Source organism: Silurus aristotelis (assembly GCF_946808225.1).
Source record: "Silurus aristotelis genome assembly, chromosome: 17".
Taxonomy (NCBI): Eukaryota; Metazoa; Chordata; class Actinopteri; order Siluriformes; family Siluridae; genus Silurus; species Silurus aristotelis.
The window spans coordinates 23,431,558-23,448,278 of record NC_139590.1 but is presented as its reverse complement, the minus strand read 5'-3'; the positions used below and the strand labels follow the sequence as shown (position 1 = coordinate 23,448,278).

Sequence of the window (16,721 nt, the reverse complement as noted above, 5' to 3'; positions counted from 1 at the left end):
TCTCACACACACACACACACACACACACACACACACACACACACACACACACACACACACACACACACACACACACACACACACACACACACACACACACACACACACACACACACACATACATACATATATATAAACCCGGGAAACCGGGCTGAGGCGAGGCTTTCCCATGGCTCGGACATTCGATCGACCTTCACCTCCTCTTGCTCAATGTGTGTGTGTGTGTGTGTGTGTGTGTAAAGAGACAGAAAGAACCTGTAGACTCTCCAACACAGTGCTGGATCCTGTCCAGACCCACAGGGTGCCACTTTGGCCATCGGTTCATCGACTTAAAGGGCAAATTGCTCCCTCGATGCCTTGTGCTTTCTTTCTTTTTCTCTCTCATTCTCTCTCTCTCTCTTTTACACCCACACACAAACACACACACTCATTATTTCCACCGTGTGCCACACGTCAATTCATCCCCCGTGACTTCAGTGCAGTTCCTGCTCTGCTTTTATCATTTACACAATGTACAGCACTGAAACGCATCCCAAATCCAAAACCGCATTCTTCTTCCCAAAATAGGGCACTATTGCAATTGCCCTCCATTTCATGGCCTTGTCCCAAATGCATGTATACAAATCTCAAACGGCTATAAGCGATAGCATGGCTATAGTACACACTCCATGCTGAAAATCTTAACCCCCTGTTCTGTACTAGTGACGGGTCGATTTGTTCATTTTGAACAATTCTTTAATGTAATTCAAAAGGACGAGTCGTCTCAAAGAGTGATTCGTTCCTTTTCTACTGGAAAACGCACGTTAGCGAAGCTTCGCAAAATCGCTGTAGGTTACGTACAGTTAACAGAATCGAGTTGTTTACCTCTCGACACTTTTATTACGTGACTCACACACATGCTATGCAGTGCGTTACACAGAAAATGGAATTGAATCTTTCATCTCATGAATCATCTGGTCCGAGTTGTCCATTCTTTTGTCACGTGACTCTCATAGACGCTACACAATGCATCAGGACTTTTTGGTCTGAATCCTGTCATTTTTTTACAAAAATGATGGACCAGAAGATATGAGAGATCAAGCTACTTCTTTTCATTATTGGAACTGTAGTTAAAGTTTGTAGGATCTGCTCATTTAAATTGTTATTTCCCATCAAAAGAACGAAAAGATTAGTTCATTTTGATTAAACGAGAATCAAACAACCAACTCAATAAATGATCCGATCTAACCCTTACTGTTCTGTATGTAAACTAATGTACCAGTAAATATATCCTGCACCGAAGCACTGCGATTTCAAACAATGCACAGAGTAAGGGGGCGGAGCTTAAATAGTGAAACACCTCCATAACGATGTGATGATCGACAGACACGAGCCAATCCTCTTACAGCCGTGCGTTAAAGTGTGTATGCGGGATAAAGAGATAATTTCAGCTGCGGCAATCGGGGTGTGTGTGTGTGTGTGTGTGTGAGCGTGTGTGTTTTTTTTTACGTTTTGCGAGCAGCACTATCGGCAGGAACATCTACTCGCTTTCTCTTGCAGTAAACAAATTAATAATGCAGGAGGTTTTGTAGTGCGTTGCTGTGAACCGTTCCAAAAGTAACCCACTTCCCAGCAGGGTTTTTTCCCCCTCCCCCCTTTTTTAAACGATATGAGCTTGGTGCAGGAATGCGCAGCGCTAATGTAAGTGTGTGTTTTAACTCTGACGTGACCCAGGCTGATCTTGGCGCAAAAGCTTCCAGAGTGAGTGGGTGGAGGGGGAGAGAGAGAGAGAGAGAGCGGGAAAAAAACGTGTGTGTGTGGGTTGCGTGTGCATGGACGAGAAGGTGCGTTCGTGGATGCACATGTATATGCACGTATGCTTTCTGCGTGTGTCCCGGTGTGTGTGCGTGCAAAAACATGCATGCATATTAAAATGTGTGTGTGTGTGTGTGTGTGGAGCGAGTTAATGCATGAGGCCTGTGCATGGGCCAAGAAACCTCTGCCTTCTTCCCCCATTATCATATTAGCTTGCATTAGCGACTCTCAGCTGATCTTTATCTTTCTCTCTCTCTCTTCCCCTCATCCCTCTTTCGCCTGCTCTCTTTCCACATCTCTCTCTCTCTCTCTCTCTCTCATGCAAATGAAGACGTAAAGTGGAATCAGTTCATCAATCACACTCGCATGGGGATAACATGGAGCGGGAAGAGGATTAGCCACGTCCTCTCCGGACCCTGCACGGGTCTTTCTCCTGTCACACACACCCACTAGAATCAAACATCTTTTTATTGTATTTTATTTTTTTTTTATGTTTTCAAAGAGGCGGATTCACAAATCGGGAGATATTTGCAATGATCTCCAATCGAATAAAAACAAATAAAATGAATATTCTGTGTTATTTAATTTTGTAACACTTGGGCCAAAAGCACCTCCTCCATTTCCCGGTTCATATTTCATACCTTGCAAGACCGAGCCCTGTTTCATTTTCAAGCCAAGCGGTTTGAGACAAAGCCACTGCAGGCACCAAAGTGCGTCCCCGAGCAGTTTAATTAAAATTAAAGAGCTGATATGGATTAAGCGGTGCACCATGACAAACGTAAATCCCGTCAATCACGGAGGATCAAAAAAGCAAAAAATCGGCATTGGCCGCGGAAAAAGAAACGCTCATCGGCTACCGACATTTCAGTATTTCCCGAACCCACAGCAACAGCCTCTCTCTATAATATCAGAACTATCAGGGTATTTGGGTGACCTGTGAGAAGATAAAACCCCTTATGAAGATGGTCTCCACCCCCCAGTTCAAATATACAATTCTCCCCTGGCACACAGCCAAGTGCTCTCTATTGTTCATGGGGAAAGCCGCAGAACCCCTTGATCGTCCGACCGCATGTGACATTTTTGCAACCGGAGACTACCAATTTGAGGTCGGCTTTATGCCATTTCTTTGGCCTAACGTTGCACCAAAGATGCAAAAAATAGCATCTCGGTAGCAGGCTTTCGTGAGAGTCGCTGGCGGAGTCTATTTCCAGCACGCAAAACCATGCAATCACAACCGAGTTCCTATTTCAAACACTGCTGGCTGAATTCCACTGCATTTTCTTCCCTTCAGTCAGGGGTTTGGAGACGATATACAACGTGTGTGTATGGAGAAACAGTAATGATGTCTCCGTGTGTGTGTGTGTGTGTGAGTGTGTGTGTGTGTGTGTGTGTGTGGGGAAGACACTGGCTCCTGGCCTCATTATTTCTGCTGCGGTCCCCTCTACAGGCTGGAGCTCAGAGGGGAAAGAAAAAAAAACAATGATCAAAAGCATCAGCTTCCCTCCTCCACCACTTTCCCACCATTTCTCACTTGGATGAGATGGAGATATGATACAATCGTCTTTACATTGGTTATCTGTCGAGAGGTTTTGGGTTTACTTCACATTTTACTTCAGCGGATTAATAAATAGGCAGATGGAGGGCAGAATAACTGCAGAATGGAAGATCATTTCATTTTAACGTTTGGTTTAATGATGCGTTTAATCATATTGTGTATTGTTTTTATCTTCCACCCAACAACTAACCAGCCTACCTGCCATTTTGGCAAACAGCTCCTAAATAAATCTGCAAGCTTTTTGGAGCAAAACAACAATTAATATTGATGATCAGCCAAATATATGTGCCCCAACCAACCGTATCTACCCACCAATCAATTTACTTACTAACAGGGGGGGTGGGCCACTGCCCCCCCCTTTCGGCTGAGGTGCCACCCTCTATTTTTATTACAACCATATTAATAGTAGGCCTATAAATAGTTAAAAAAGAAAAGGTAATATAAATATTTGAAACGAGTTGTTTATTAGTATATAATATATGTGAATCTCCACAAAATCTACTGGAACAACAGAAGAGTGGATCGTATTCTAAGAGCAAACTGAAACTGTGGAATGTGGAATAATGTGGAATAATGCAATATAATTGCAAGATAATCAATCCACCAGATAAGCAATTGATAAATATTCCTATCTACCCACCCATCTGTCTATCTGTCTGTCTATCTGTCTGTCTATCTGTCTGTCTATGTCAGTCATTACATCTCACTCACTTGGGTATTTGCTCAGACCCTCTGGTCGTTTTAGAAATTCTCTGACGGGAAAGTAGAGAGAAGCAGTTGGCGGCGGTACAGGAGTGGAATGTCAATGACATCATGCCGAGAAGAAAGGGAATATGCATGTGGGAGAGGGAGTGTGAGAACCAGATGGTAGATACGTAGTCTGAGTGTCCTTTGCAGCTGTTCCTCTTCCAGTTCTCCTTTGATACACATCAATCCTGAGCGGCTCTGCTTCGCTCCACATGACAAGAGTGTATACATCTCCAAAGCGAAGGCCCATAACCTTCCTCAGAGCCACCGTGCTGGAACAAATCTGCTTTCAATCCCAAGCTGCAAATCTCATGTTCTAACCAGAGTGAACTTTGGAGCAGCTCAGCCGGCTGTGTCCACCCCGTGCACTCTTTCTTTCTTTCTTTCTTTCTTTCTTTCTTTCTTTCTTTCTTTCTTTCTTTCTTTCGTTCTTTCTTATCCCTTTGTTGCTCTCTGTAGACCCTCAGTCCCTGCCGGATTTGGCACACTGTAAAGAGCTCAGCATGTTTGCTCAAAATTGTCACAGTCTCTAATAAAGCAAGGCCATTTGAGATCCATGTTTTGGCTTAATTTGTTAATCAGCCATGCTGGGTCACTAACCGGAATACACACACACACACACACACACACACACACACACACACACACACACACACACACACACACACACACACAGACACACACAGAGACACATCTGTAATTACTTATTGGCACATGGTGTGGATGAAGGTGGAGCGAATGGTGCTCTACAGCAGGCTTGGTGATATGGATGAAGCATGGATCCTGTCACGGTTCCTTTACAGATCTTATTTTGTTGAAAGAAAGACCCTGAGCGTAGTATATATAAAAATGATCAGGGCTTTGTGAAGCCAGTATGTTTGCGTTGAAGTACGACAGCCCGTAGAGGAATATGCATCATGCTCGTTGACGTCCTCGGGCTAAAACCGACATGGCACATGGATCACTTCCTGAACTACCTTTTAAACTCCAGACTCCTGCATTCTTCCCTCTTTCCTCCCTCTGAAGCCTCGTGTTAGGGGAGCTGGAGACGTCCTTTGTCATGTTTGCTGTGTTATAGCATGAAAGAAATGGGGCAGGGCTGGGGGAGTTTAGTGATCCAGCTCCAGGCTAACATGAAGAACATTGCGCAGAGCAGGAGCTTACTTTACTGCAAAGAAGAAAACTCTGGAATGTGATAGAAAGCTGAACCTGACGCCAGGTACAATAAAGAGTGGCCAATGAGACGGCGGAAATTTTCCAAGAAAGTCTCCAAGGCCTTAATTAGATTCTAGCAGCATCCTTGGCCACCTGCTAGTGGCTCAGTGGACCTAAGTGACTGCTTATTCCACTCACGCTAAAATTCTAACAAGCAGAACATGCACAGTCCTGAACCTAGCAAGAAAGGGAGGTTTGGAACACAACGAGCTCCATGCAACATGTAATAAAGATTAACCTGTGACACCTCTCCCCGGATTTTGAATCTTTTGTGACTGTAAGCAACATCGTAGCATTAGAGTGCCATGGGGACGTTAAGTGAAGGTTTACACCCCTTCAGGCTAAACGTGTCTTCTAGAGAACATTTACAGAGCCAGGGCCATGTCCACACGTTTTCAATTGTAAAACCTTCCATCCACACCGTGACAGTGTTTTCAGTCAACGAAAAAGTGGATGCATATCAAAACGCTGTTTGAACTGCGAAAATGTATTCTTGCGAAAACAACGACGCATATTTAATCGTTGCTGCAAAATTTCAAAGAGCGGAAAAAAGATTACGCGGGTCGAAGCGGCTTACGTTTTGCTCATGCGCAGGACAGGGAAATTTTTCTCATTTCTCAGCTGGACGGCCTATATGCTAGATCTTTATCTCCGAATACCTCAAAGGTTTGAATCTGAGGGCAATTCAATCTAATGGCAAGTGGTAACTCAGTGGTTCAATTCAATTCGATTCATTTTTATTTGTAGAGCATTTTAAACACATTGTCTCAAAGCAGCTTTACAGAGATAATACGGTTAAAATAATGTATCAGTTTGTTCCCTATAACTGTAAGCTTGTTCTTAATGAGCAAGCGATTGGTGACTGTGGTGAAGGAAAAACTCCCTGAAATGGAAGAAAAACTTGAAGAAACCTTGAGAGGAACCAGACTTAAAAGGCCACCCATTCTTAGTGATATCAGTAATATCTTACAGTTTGTCTCCATGGTGGTCCATGGACCATAAGTGACTGTTTATAACCCCTCCAATCTATTTTTACTATTCTGCCCTGAGGATAGGGCAGTTGGGGTCCCCCTAGTGGCTCAGGAGGCCTAAGATACCATAGCGTTTATAACTAGATATGTTTTTGGGTGAATATTCTACACAGAGATCACAAGTTCAAGTAGCTTTAAAAGAACCGTCTAGAGAAAACTTTTTTGTTCGGCATCACAGCAATCGACTAGTTTACAGCGCGGATGTGTGCAGGGTTAAAGTCCATGTGAAAGGCGCGCTAGACACAGCTAACAGTAATGAATGCTAAGAGCGGTGGCAGCTCAGGCCTGAGTCATCAGCCAGCCTGTAGCACTGAAGCGAGAGCGGGAACAGCACACAATGAAAGACACACTCACTTCTCTAGACCCACACACAGAGCTATTAAAAGACTTTTCTCTACTTAGCTCAAGCAATCAGACACACAAAGGCTAGCTGCTTAATGTCAGAATGTGAGAGCGCTCGGGTTTTTGTGGGTGTGTGCATTTGTGTATCATAGTCACTACATCGCTTTTGTGGCTGCGCCGATAAAACATTTACGGTGTCGCTGTACGTTTCCGCGTTTAGCCCGAGCCACGTGAGGTGCCACCCGCTGTAAAGGCTGCTGCATCCTCACCCCCTCTACTTGCTGAACAATATGGCTGCTGTCACAGCTGCGAACGCGGCCCGAACACGCAGTTCTCATCAGGCCAACGCTTGTCAGGTACAGGTGACGTTAATTACAGGCATTATTTACACAGCTGAAACGCAAGGTGGCAAGGTGGCTCTGCACCGGGCTGTCGGAGCTCGTCCCCGATCCCCCCACCATCACCACCACCACCACGAGCCCTGCATGCTTTCTCTCCACTCTCGTAACACTGTCTTTCTGCGTTCTGAAAAGAACACGCTGAAAAGAACATTAATCAGACATCACTGTTAACCTTGAAATCGCGTGGCTTCGTCTAGCTCGACTGTCTGCACACGGGCTGATTAAGTTCAGCTTGCGGAGCCCTGCAAAGAAGCTTTCCTGGTCATTTTGTGTTACTACTGGATTTTGACTAATATTTACATATAATCACTTTGTATCCGAATGGGGCGGAGCTAATTTCCAGAGCCTTTTTAACTACATGTGCATTGCTTTATGAACGAATAAATTTTTTTGTTCTGATTATTTAGAGAAAAAAACAAGTAAACAAAACTTGAATGTTTTTCTTAATCACAAAATCCAGTTAAAATAGACACTGATTCTGTTGATCGAGAGCAGATGAAAGGAGAGGGGATAAAAAAAAAAACATAGCCAGGAACAAAGGATGAGCTTTTCTCCCCAGATGTCGTGTGGGTCTCTGTAGGCCTTGTCGTGGCAGATGTTAGGAAGCGGAACTGCGAGAGGTTATAACCAGGCGTGCAGGTACACTAAGAGCAAGACTAATCAGTCACAGATGGACAGGTGCGGCGAGCAGGCCAGGACGTACAGATGTCCGTTGTCCGCGGTACCCGTGCCAACCGGGCCCGTCTCCCACCGTCACTAATTCTAATCACAACAGTGCGTTGTGTCAACATGTCTATTAGCAAAATCTAAATGAAACACTTCACAAGAATTCATCTCTCACACACACACACACACACACACACACACACACAGATTACATTTCACGCCTTCACTCAACATCTTATCAACAATCATCATGCTTGTTTTTAATTTTAACCAATTAATCCCGAGGTGGATTTCCGAGTCACATCGCTACACACATTCCTGCACGACTGAGTCCAGAAGAATGGCATCTGTCATCATTACGCTCGCTTTTCTTTTTATTCTTTTTCAGGACGAGCTGTACCGCCTAACAAGACGCGTCCCGTCGCTGCCAGATGTTTGATATGAATGTTTACACCGTGTAGTAATCTGAGCTGTTAATTCGGAACATGCAACATAAAAATACTTCGAAAGCAAAGCAACATAAAAACATTCGTGTCAGCTGCTGTAACAGTCGCACTATTAATTTTAGCAGAGGATGCAGCATCTCTGAACGTGGCCCATCTGTTAGCCTTCCAAATGACCTAAATTGATTAGCCACATGCTACAAACGTGCTGCGTGGAACTATTCGGACGGCACGTACAATATCAGGGGTGTACTTTTACACGGAGGGATATTTCAGGTGCCGTCTTTCTTTTTGGTGCCTTTGCATCGGCTATGATTTCTATAGGAAGTGTCAGTTCTGCTCAGAGGGACTATCTGCTGGGTTAAGAGGAAAAGATCAGGATCGAGGGCTGTATGTTAAACGTGTGACTGCTGGAAGCCCTGGGGTTTCAAGTTGGCTTACTGAAGGTTTGCACCTATCAGATTTTCACCTCCACGTGTCAAACACTTTCCTCAGAAAGCCACAAGCTGTCAGATGGCATCTTTCTCCCTTGGGCCCAGAACTCCCATGCTTAGAAACGATGCTGTCTTCCATTTCTTTTCTTTTTTTTTTTTTTTTTTTTTTAAAGCATTTCTAAGAGTCCATCTACAATAATATTCGTGCTGAATCTGAAGGTTGAAACAAAAATGTATTGATTATTTTCAAGCTTTTATGAAACCAATTATTGATTGCATTTAATGCTACCTGAGAAAACTGAGGTCGATGCGATTCGCATCAGGATGCAGAGCCGACGATACGATACATTAAAGATACATACAAAGCAGCTACCGATGCGATGAGATCCGATTTCTATTCGACAAATTGCGATGCAATAGAGAAAATATGATTCAATACAGTACAGATAGTTTACTTTTTTTTCTTTGGTTCAGACAAACAGCAAATCATCAATTCATGACGAGCCTTCTGACTTCTAACGCATGACCCTTTCACGTACACGCGTTCGTAGTGCAAAAAAAGAGAAAAAGAAGAAAGAAACCACGTTCTTTTCCTGTTGTGTCTCCAGGAAGATGCAGCTCTACCTCTGCCATGTTAATCTGTGTTCTATATGACTCTCGGGACACGCCTCCGTCTCCGCAGTGTTGTATTGCGCATTTAATGAATATTATAGAAATTGTTTTTTACCGACGCAATTATGTTAAAAACGATATAAGCGATACGAATAAACACTTTTTTAAATTGATCACAACTTTTATGCCGATGCACCGAAGCAAATCGCTGGATCTTACCATCCCTAATGCACATGAACGTATTTAAGAATGGAAAGCTGTGATCTTCAGACTGCTTTGTGGTTTCTCTTTAACACTTATATGAAAAAGTTAGGGGAAGGGGAAGGGGAAGGGGTCTGTCAGCAGTTAAGGTGTTTGTGATCAGAAGGTCGTGATTTAAAAATCCCACCACCACTGTTGGGCTCTGAACTCACAACTGTTTAGTTGTATGAATATCATTTTTATAGCTTTAAATGCAAATGAAACTCCACATTATTCCAGTACTCTATTGTTTATTTCTTTCCGACAATTGCCTACATCAAAACAGTTAGCGATGTGCACTAGCAAGTATGGAAACACACACACACACACACACACACACACACACACACACACACACACACACACACACACACACACACTATATTCACTGTTTCCCAGGATCGCTTCTCTTTGACACCTTCACTAGAGATGAAACCAAGATAATGGTTCACAGATCGATATCCTGGAGGTTTCACAGTTTACACATCAGGGTTAAATCACAAAACAGAATCGTTTACTGTACACCAATCTGCACACAGAGGAGGAACATTTCCGAGTGTGGGAATGGCTCTTCAGCGTAGATTTCCACAAAATGTTTATATCGCTAATAACTGAGACATTGACTTCTATAATCCCACCCGATGTCATGGCTCAGCGTGACATCTGCTGTTGGATTGTAAACAACACAGGACGTCAGTGAGAGGTGTTCTGGAGACGAGGACGGCTGTATTTTAGCGTCCGAGGCGATTTTCGGAGGCTTCTCGACTCGGTGGGCGAGGAAATCCTCGGATTTGGGAGATTCTGTGGATCTGAACGTAACACTGTAAAAGATTTAATAGCGTGAACATGTCATGTTCTCCGACTGAAAATGTCCCTGTAAACACCTATAAACAGACACACACACACACACACACACACACACACACACACACACACACACATCACTGACAAAACACATTAACATTCAAGATCTTGACTGCGACCTCTTGACTTTTACTCACAGAGGCTTTGCGTACACACGTACCCCAATTCTCAGTGTGTGTGTGTGTGTGTGTGTGTGTGTGTGTGTGTGTGTGTGTGTGTGTGTATGTATCAGGTAGTGCAACTGGTCTCTAATTGAGGAGTGAGCCGCCAGTACGTATGCAGATGACTTATTGACAGATCAGCAAGGCGAGAGCAGCGACCTGACAAAAACACGTTGATTAATTACGAGCCATCCAAGACAATTAGCCAGAATGGAATGCAAAACAACTTCTACACGCATGCGCACACGCACACGCACACACACACACACACACACACACACACACACACACACACACACACACCACCCTAGCCTCATTTAAGCCCGGAGAGGATACATCAAACAATTTCTTTTCCCCGCGTTTCCAGGGCAACGCTAATATGCTAGCGTGCCGGGTTTTACTGGAAAGCATTTGGCTTGACAGTTTTAAAAATGATTTAGAAGTCGGCTCAGGATGGCCGCATTATCTGGCCTGCTGCAAATCTTGACGCTCTTACAGGTGAAAGCAGGCAGCTCGCTCTTGCGGTTTGGCCCGGAAACATGTAGTTTAGATAAAACATCTCCACTCGTATTTGTTTTTGTTTTTTGTGAGCCTGATTGAGATATATATATTTATATTTATATATATATTCCCAAATGCAGTTTGTTAGCGCGTTTAGCCAGGCATGTCATGCTGACAGAGATCAAAAGAAGAGGAGGAGAAATGCTGCCCCTGCTGCCTCCGTCTCTTTTGTACTTTTCTGGCTTTGCAGCCATTTCTTAATTGGTTTACTAGCAACTTCAGACAACGTCGTTTTCATCTTCCTCCTCGTACGCACCGGCGCATGGTAACGGGGATGAACTCATCCGCATCTGACGGCTAGAACACGGAAACACACAAAGCAACGAGGCCGTATCTCTAACAGGAGATGACCAGAGCTTGGGTACGGCACGTATACGAGGTGTTTGAATGAAAATGAACTCAAGTGAAATGAGAGCGTATGATATGGTATTACGATGCAGTAGTTCTGCTTTGTGTGAAGGCTCTTGTCCTGGTCTGGTTTTCCACTATAGTCTGTTCTGCTGTTTACATTTACGACATTTGGAAGACCCCCTTATCCACAGCGACTCACTCATACAACTGATCAGCCTTAAGGTTAAGGGCCTTGCTTAGGGACCCAAGATTTGCATTTTGGTGTGGCTGGGAAAAAGTTGCTCATCCAAAAACATCTTTCCAGCTGTGCAGCTTCCCGGCTTATAAATAAGTCATAATTTTTTCAAAAGCCTCGGTCCACACTGTGACGTGAAGACGCCGAGAGAGCGTTTTTAAAAAGCTACACTTTCTTTGACTGGAAACAGCGTCTCAGTGTGGATGGAGAGAAAAATTAACGGAAAAAAGATGAGTGTGGAAACGGCCTTACTGGTTTGTTTTCCTAGTGTGTACACCTGTCCTGTGTTGATGCCACGATCAGTTTCCCGTCTATACCATGTTGTCCATGTGTTTCAACACAGAGAGAGAGAGAAAGAAATAATATATGCTGGTCAGGAATAATCTGTATTTGAATAGGGAATCAGATTTGTGTACATCAGTTGTCGTAAGGTTCTTATGTAGCCTCTATAAACATTTGTAAAATCTTACCATTGTTGGAACCAGTGTTTTCTTTTCTGTTACATTTAATCCTACCCTGGATCTTGTTTCTTTGTTGTTTATAGATCCACTGACACGTTTCATACTCGGATTCTCTCTCTCTGGGCACCGACACTGCATTTCCTGTTATAAAATCCTACTTACTCTTTCTTTTCGGCTCTATTTTTAAACCCCCTCCCAACTCCCTTAAGCTCTTTTTTATCTCACCATGACTGTCTCTCCACTCCCGATTTCTATCTTCCTCTCTTCCAATATCTCTCTCTGTGTCTCGTTCTCTCTCATTTTCTGTTGTCTCTCTCTCTCTCTCTCTCTCTCTCTCTCTCTCTCTCTCTCCGTTTGAGCATGGCTCGCCGTCTCTGCGTGCCGTCGTGTTTCCCGGCACTTACAGTAAGCGAGATGCATTAGATTAAGATTAGGTAATGGTGAGATGATTGATGGAGGTGGCCGGCCTGTGCTGCAGAGGTCCAGGAAAATAAGCAGGCGCTGCATATTACGGGCCGCAGATTATACAGGCTGCTGATAGAATAATGTCATCCCGGCGGCGGGCTAAAATTGAACTGTCAAGAACTGTCAAATGCACAATAACGCACTCGGAGAGGCTGGGTAGTGAACGCGATCGGACTCGCCGCCTCAAAACGTCCGACGCCGGACGCCCGTGGTGGTGGTCTGCGAGAGCGTACGCGCTTAGGTTCTAGATGCGCTCGTATTATTTTAGATGTGTATCTTGATCTACGTTTCTGGATTGTTATGTTATATGCATCATTCGGGTGAACAACCTAATTCTGTACGTTTTTTTCCCAGTATGGAAATTTGCCCCACCCACAGCATGCACATGTCCACCCATTTTTACTTAAAAGGAAACTCAGGTGCGTCAATAAAAACTCAATAATTAAGAGATTCATAAGTATAATCAATACCTGACTAAAAAATTTTTTATATTATAAATATTTGTCCATAAGAGCAGCAATGTAATTATTTAGACCTCCTCCTGCTTAAAGCTCAGCATTTCCCCCATCACACGAGCTCCTCATGAATATTCATGCGTTTACTTCTGCCTAAAGTCTTTAGCCTTTAAGTGAACCCTTTGCAAGCCAACACTGTATTATCACCAAACCTATAATCACCCATGCGTGTGATAAATGTAGAATGCAACTCTCCAGCTCGCCGTTTATTTTTTTTCTCCCCTCGCGCTGGAGGATTAAAGACGCAGATATCATCACTTCCTATAAGCCACAAATCAATAGCGGGGAGCTCGTTGGCTCTCTGATGGCGCAGGTTCATTTAGGTAATGGTTTAAAAAGGCAGTGGAGAAAAAAAAAAAAAAAGAAAGAAAAAGAGATAGGGGGAAGAAAAGGTTCAGGACTAATAGAGAAAAGCTCCAGACAGAACAGGCCACTTAGGGCAGAGCCAAGTGGATCAGGGCCAATTAGTGATCCTATGGTTCTGCAGTAATAGAGCCGAGTCCAGGGGTAAAACTGACATGTGGGGGGGGGGGGGACACACAGGGGGTGGGGGGTATATCATTTCATCATTCATCAAACAATGAATCTGAAGTGTTTTATACAGTTATTATTCAATACCAAAACTAGCAAACCATGTTTTATATGTGCATTTAGCAGATGCCTTCATCCTGAGCAACTTTTAGTTTATTTAGACAACTAAGCAATTAAAGGTTAAGGGCCTCGCTCAAGGGCCCAGCAATGGCAACTTAGTGGTTCAGGGATTTGACCATCTTCTTCTCGAAATCCAGCATCTTAGCAATGAGCTAACCTTCCCTGTATAACCTTCCCTCTTCACTTGAACCAAGACACCCAAACATGTTTCAGCATGGCAGTGCACAAAGCCAGCTTTTTAAATATATGCTTTACGTCGGTTGGAGCGGAAGATCTCCAGCTTTAGAAGCTCCGACCCTATTAAACACCTTCGGGATGAATGTGAACACTGACTGTACCACAGGCCTCCTCACCTCACCTACATCACTACCTGACTTTACTAACACCCCTGTGGCTGAATTTCACACAAATCTCCACAAGCACACCCCAAAATCTAATGGAACATCTCCCCAGAAGAGCAGCAAATGGGGACTGAATGTAGAATAGGGAAAATGAAAAAAAGAAAAAAAACATCTCCTGACATGGAGTGTACCAATAAGCTCTTTTTATGATACCCAACACTTAAAAACAAATGTAAAATGAATAATGTAAGAAAAATTCTCTTCTCAGTCGATCAGCAGCAGATCCCCACTCTTTGAATTCTTCATGCTTTCTGTCTTCGTCTTCTCTTTTTATGCAACATTAATTCAGCTGAGGAAAAAAAAAAAGAGGAAAATTCCCCCGTCGCCTCAGCACGAGTGTTTAAAATATTCCAAACCAAAGTCTCCCATAAGACATAACTCATGCTGACAATGCCATCTGCGAGGCAATCCCCGCATGCCCGTCTCTGGCAGACATCTTGAGAGCGGATGATTAGATGTTCTTGTAGATCGAGCGATTACCATGACGGCGGAATCGACCTCGTTTGGGTTTCTTCGCTATCGGTTGATGCTTATCAATCAACTTTAAACCTAAATTCATTACGAACCGATCGAAAAATCCAAAATATTCGGCGGTGGTTTAAAAGACACGAGGTAGCAAAGATCATCTGAAATATGACTCGGTTAATTTATTTTTTTTACACCAGAAGTGTTTTTCTTGATTTTTTCTTTAGATACAAGAGCAGACCAAACTGGAGGTAAAAATATAAAAAATAGAGCAATGATATCACTGTGAGGCAGCGTAACACCGCCATTACCACACTACCATGTGTTTCTGTACAAGTTGGTACTGATCTTATTTCGATACAAAACAAATTTTTGGCGGTACGAAAGAACATTTTAGGATGTGGGAGAAATTTTAATGCTTCTACGCGAAACCCTAAAAACACTGTGGGACCAGGAGGTTCATCATTAGGAAGCTGGAACCTTTAGATACCATTAAGTACCCCTTACAGAACCATTTGTTCTTAGTTATTTAGCTTTTAATACACATATGTAGAATAAATAATACATATATTCTACATTAATATTTCTTAAGGATGGTAAGATTCAGCCATTTGCATCGATGCGTCGGCATAAAATTTAGCGACGTGATGCATCAATTTTCTTTTGTATCGCGATGCATCGGTTTTTAACATATTTGCGTTGCCAAAAAAATATTTATTTATATATTATAAGTAGACGTTCCATATTTTTACTATTCAGAAAGTGACCAATAATTTGTGGTCAATATTTGATATGTAGATCGATTAATTTGCAAAACGTGAACACTACGGGACGGAGGCGTGTCCTGAGAGTCACATAGAATACAGATTAACATGGCAGAGGTAGAGCTGCGTCTTTCTGCAGACGGAACAGGAAAAGAACATCTGGTCTGTGTGTTTGTGAAAGGGCCATACGTCAGAAGTCAGAATTGATGTTGTTAGATTTTACTGTATTTAATTGCAGAGCATCAGATTTTTTTAATTGAATCGCAGTGTGTTGAATCGAATCGTATCGCATATCGTATAGCTGCTATATGTGTATCTTTAATCTAACATATCATTGGCAATGCATCCAGATGTGAATCACGTCGGCCTCAGTAATAGAGATGCGCATCCTAAATATATAAAACAGTGTTTCCCATTCAGGGACTTGATAAGGATTTTTGCAACATTAAAAATAAATATACATAGAACACATGACGTGATATTCTTTAACACGTGAAAAAAAAATTCAGTACTAAAGATATCTTTAGAGACCGGATCCTGACCACAGTGTTATTCATCACAACACACACACACACACACACACACACACACACACACACACACAAACACACACACACAAGCTCCCCCTGTTTGTCATTGTCACTGTGGATATCCATATATACAATGCAATTAAAGATAAGACTAATCTCACACACGGCCCGCGCCAGATCTTTCCTTCTCTTCCTTATACGAGAGGGATTAGCTGCACGTTCACATCCTTTAGATTCACCGTGAAAAACACAGCCGAAAGAAAAGCAGAAATTGCACACGATGAACATGGAGTTGAACTGTAATGAGAAAATGGCAGTGCGGATTAGCCGATTCATCGTTTCATATATATTTTTATTGGATATTAAGCAAAATTGTCCAACGGTGGTACTGTGATTACTAAACTAGCATCATCTGCTAATCATCTACAGGCTCTGACTTCACTACTGCTTTGTGCAGGAAAGATGGTGTAGGCCACACTGCACTTAATGTACGAGTTAATAGAGCTGAATTAGCGTTTTAGCTAACATAGCTAGCTGGAATGATTCACACAGCGAGCTCATCTCTGACAGGGTTTAGTGAAGCATCGCAGCTCATAGATTCCATATAAAATCTGACATGCATTTAAGTTTCTTTAAACCAAAGATCAAATTGTTCAGCGAATCCAGTACAATTCCGGTTCTAGCCGTTAGCTAGTAGGAAAACGAGTCAGCTAAAGTAATAACTGAATAAATATTCAGCATGTTCTGATTGTTCAGTAGATTAAACCGACACATTCAGCAGTGTGTAAATAAACCCTCTATCCTCTGAATCACGACA

The 16,721-nt window shown here is 42.9% G+C and overlaps 1 protein-coding gene across 22 annotated transcripts in view; it reads right to left on the bottom strand.

Annotated features, from left to right (window-relative positions):
* Positions 1 to 16,721, bottom strand: part of rbfox1 (RNA binding fox-1 homolog 1) — a 271,780-nt gene that overhangs the window by 53,575 nt on the left and 201,484 nt on the right. The gene's annotated exons all lie outside the window — the stretch shown is intronic.